The 4,510-nt window shown below is 39.1% G+C and overlaps 1 protein-coding gene and 1 non-coding gene across 2 annotated transcripts in view; both read left to right on the forward strand.

The window, feature by feature from the left end:
* The window catches only part of UBE2G1 (ubiquitin conjugating enzyme E2 G1), a 109,302-nt gene that overhangs the window by 52,094 nt on the left and 52,698 nt on the right, over positions 1 to 4,510 (forward strand). The gene's annotated exons all lie outside the window — the stretch shown is intronic.
* Positions 2,958 to 3,099, forward strand: LOC111728226. Its single transcript, XR_002775601.1, has one exon. It is a non-coding gene; the product is annotated as a U4 spliceosomal RNA (small nuclear RNA).

Genomic DNA, 4,510 nt, shown 5'->3' on the forward strand with positions numbered 1-4,510 from the left:
AAAAAAAAAAAAAGTTATATTGGGAAGGGAGAGATTGGTTTATGAATTGGTTACAAAAAACAGATCAGGAGGCTGGGCGCAGTGGCTCATGGCTGTAATCCCAGCACTCTGGGAGGTCAAGGAAGTTGGATTGCCTGAGTTTAGGAGTTTGATTGAGACCAGCTTGAGCAAGAACAAGACCCTATCTCTAAAATTAGCTGGATATTGTAGTGAGTCCCTATAGTCCCAGCTACTTGGGAGGCTGAAGCAAAAGGATAGCTTGAGCCCAAGAGTTTGAGGTTGCTGTGAGCTATGATGCCATGGCACTTTACTGAAGGCAACAAAGTGAGAATCTGTCTCCAATATAAAAAAAAAAATCTTGATACCGTGATCATAGAAGTGCTCTGTCTAGAATAATCCCAGTGTTGGTTGCAAAATCCATAGTAAAATCTTAGCAAGTTGAAACCAAAACAATAGTAAATGGCCAATGGGGTAGGAATGCTAAGTAAATACATATATTATTTCTTCTACTACTACTGCTATTATACATTAAAGAAGAACTAAACCCATGATAGTGGATCAGTAATATACATCTCAGCAAATTAGGTATAGAAGAAAAAAAAATTTATGTCAAAAAGGCTTTAAGAAAATTTAGCTTTGTTTTCTTTCTTTCCTTCTTTCCTTCCTTCCGCCCGTCCGTCCATCCGTCCGTCCATCTTTCTTTTCTTTTCTTTTCTTTCTTTTCTGTTCTTTCTTGTCTCACTTTTGTCTCCCTCAGTAGCTGGCTATGGCGTCACAGTTCACAGCAACCTCCAGCTCTTGGGCTTAGGTGAGATTCTCTTGCTGCAGCTTCCCCAGTAGCTGGGAATACAGGCACCTGCTACAACGCCTGGCTATTTGTTGTTGTTGTTGTTGCAGTTTGGCCAGGTCCTGAGTTTGAATCCGCCACCCTCGGTATATGGGGTGGTGCCCTACTCACTGAGCCACAGGTGCCGCCCTCAGCTTTCATTTTTGACCTTTAAGAAGAAAAAAACAAACAAAACCTAACTTAAAATCCTAGGAAAAGGCTCGGCGCCTATAGCTCAACCGGCTAAGGCGCCAGCCACGTACACCTAAGGTGGCGGGTTCGAATCCCCAGCCCGGACCCGCCAAAACAACAATGATGGCTGCAACCAAAAAATAGCCGGGCGTTGTGGCAGGCGCCTGTGGTCCCAGCTACTTGGGAAGGCGGAGGCAGGAGACTCGCTTGAGCCCAGGAGTTGGAGGTTGCTGTGAGCTGTAATGCCACGGCATTCTACCCAGGGGGACAGCTTGAGGCTCTGTCTCCAAAAAAAAAAAAAAAAAAAAAAATCCTAGGAAAAGAATGAAACTAACGTGATAATAGGTATTGGAAACCAACAGTAATTATATATATATGGTTCTATGTATTATATATAATTAAGCAAAACAGATTTCTTTTAAAAGTCAGGAATAATAAAATGATAGCTGTCACTATTGTTGTTCATACTTTTTGTTGATGTTCTAGCTCAGTGGTTCTCAACCTTTCTAATGTTGCAGCCCTTTAATACAATTTCTGTGGGTTGTGACCCACAAGTTGAGAACCATTTTAACCTAGCTAGTGCAGGAGAATAAGACAAGCAAGACACATAGTAACTGAATAATGGGTTACTGAATGATTATCTACCTAAGAATCTAGGAGAATCAACTAAAAGTGAGAAATAAGAGCTAATTTAGGTATCTGAATAGAATATTTAAAAATTGGTAATTTTATCTAATGAATTAGGAAAAAGTCTCAAAACAGGAAATTGACAAATTGCTTGTTACTGAATTATAATTAGCATATAAAATAAAGCTCAATCTTATTAACAGAATAATATTTTTGCCTATTTGATTATAATACAGAATGTTATTTGTAGCTAGCTATAGTGAATTTAAAACAGGCATAAGTAGTGAATTGACTAGATAAAATTTAGCACATAATAGTGAAATATTTTAAACCTAGGGATGGATTTCATTAAATCTATAAAAAGAAATTTTTTTTTTTTTTTGAGACTTTCTCAAGTTGTTACCTTGAGTAAGTGCCATGGTGTCATCATAGCTCAACCTCCAACTCTTGGGCTCAAGTGATCCTCTTGCCTTGGTTTTTTGTATTTTTGGTAGAGATGGAGGTCTCACTCTTGCTCCATCTGGTCTCGAACCCGTGAACTCAAGCAATCCACGTGCCTCGGCCCCCCAGAGTACTAGGATTACACTCTGGCCCACAAAGAGAATTTTAAAACCATTTTGCTTACCTGTTCTTCATCAATGAAGAAGATTAGGACAAAGAAGAAGATAGGATTTCCTGCTTGGAGTGAAAGCAAGACTTTCAAAGAATAAAAAACTTCCTCCCTGAAGTGAAAGCAAGTACAGGATAGATGTGAATCAGAAAAGTTTCTGGAAAATTTGCATTAGTAATTAAAAACTAAATTTGAACAAGTGGGTGGGTCAGTTTGATTATATAATGATCAATATAATTTTTCTTTTCTTTCTTTTTTTTTTTTGAGACAGAGCTTCAAGCTGTTGCCCTGGGTAGAATGCCGTGACATCACAGCTCATAGCAACCTCCAACTCCTGGGCTCAAGTGATTCACTTGCCTCAGTCTCCCAAGTAGCTGGGACTACAGGCGCCTACCACAGCACCCAGCCATTTTTTGGTTGTAGTTGTCGTTGTTTGGTGAGCCTGGGCTGGATTTGAACCCGCCAGCTCTGGTATATGTGGCTGGTACCTTAGCTGCTTGAGCTACAGGCACCAAGCCTTCTTTTCTTTTTTTAATATGAAAGAGTAAGGACGCAGCAAGAGATGTGGTAAGAGGGCAGTTTCTTGCTTTAGTATATTTGGTACAGAGTTCATTTATGATTTGTTATTAGCATAGGATTTGGTATAACAGCTATTTAAGGTCAAGTAAGATACATAACAAGTTACACAAAACTTTTTTTAACAGTTTTGCACAGTGGTAGTATCATAGCCAGTGAGATTTATCTGTGGTGCAATTATTGCTAATGGAATACTTTTCCTAATACCCTACCATGATGACGTGAAAGATAGTTGGCACTGGCAATTTCTGACGAAGTTTGCAGAATTCAAATTGCTTTGCTATTTGAATTTATTTTTCACAATAAATAAAATAAAACAATTTATTTTTCTATGTTAGATGTCAGAGTTATATAATATGATATATTATATAACCTGCTTTGTGGCAGGTGCCTGTAGTCCCAGTTCCTAAAGAGGCTAAGGCAAGAGGATCTCTTGAGTCCAGGAATCTGAGGTTGCTGTGAGTTATGACAGCATGGCACTCAACCCCAGGGTGACAGAGAGACTCTGTCTCCAAAATATGTATATAGTGTGATAGTTGGCTGCTGACTTTGTAAATATTAGGTACATTTGGCCCTAGGTCCTCCATGGTTCTATAACTCTGCAACTTAGATTTTATAAGGAAATGGGGTAGAGAAAACACTGAAGGTAAGGGTATATGACATGGTTCAGTGAATGTGCAATCCTAACCTTTATCTGATGACATTAGTTACTGGGTATGATTTCTTTGGAAATTGTTTCCTTTCACCCCTTTAAAGCCAATGAACATGGAGTTAAGCCACTAATTAGCATAGGAAATAGAGATTTTCTATTGACTTTGGATCCTTCTCTTTCCTTGGATTGCCTTAAGAACTACTTACTTTCCTTCTAGATGGTCAGTGGTTCCTTCAACAAAAAGAAAAAGAGCAAAAGGTCAATGGCTATCTACCTCTAGGCTCAGCACTTACACCCTTTTTTATTTTCTAGGTTTCAATTCAGTTTTGCTACCTATTACTTTAGGCGATCTGTCTTTCCCACTAACTGAAGATAATCTACACGTTAGACTGTAGATTACTAAATATTTCATCTGGGCTTTATGTAATATTTGCCTGATTTTTTTAGGGCTGTTTTGCCTCTGGGAGTTGTGTGAGTTTTTTATCATCGCCATTGATGCAATGAAAAGCTAGTAGAGGCCCAGGCATGGTGGCTCATACCTGTAATCCTAGCACTCTGGGAAGTTGAGAAGGATGGATTGCTTGAGCAAGAGTGAGGGAGACCTAAAACAAGCTTGTAGTCCCAGCCGCTTGGGAGGCTGAATGAGGCAAGAGGATCTCTTGAACCTGAGAGTTTGAGGTTGCTGTGAGCTATGACGCCAGGATACTGTATCCTGGGCAATAAATTAAAACTCTCTTTAAAAAAAGAAAAAGAAAAGCTGGTAATGATCATCAAAGAACTTGATATACTAAGTACTAGATGAGACACTGTCCGTGTATGAAGGTATTTCTCAAATAGATTTTTGGTAGTAGGGCTGACCATGGCGAAACAGATAAGATCATTAGAAGACAGCAATCATGAATATTTTCTTTTTCTTTTCTTTCTTTCTTTCTTTTTTTTTTTTTTTTTAAGATGGAGCCTCAAGCTGTCACCCTGGATAGAGTGCTATGGCATCACAGCTCAAAGCCACCTCCAACTCCTGGGCTCA

Source organism: Otolemur garnettii, unplaced genomic scaffold (assembly GCF_000181295.1).
Source record: "Otolemur garnettii isolate 467f Iridium unplaced genomic scaffold, OtoGar3 scaffold00145, whole genome shotgun sequence".
In the NCBI taxonomy this organism is placed as follows: domain Eukaryota; kingdom Metazoa; phylum Chordata; class Mammalia; order Primates; family Galagidae; genus Otolemur; species Otolemur garnettii.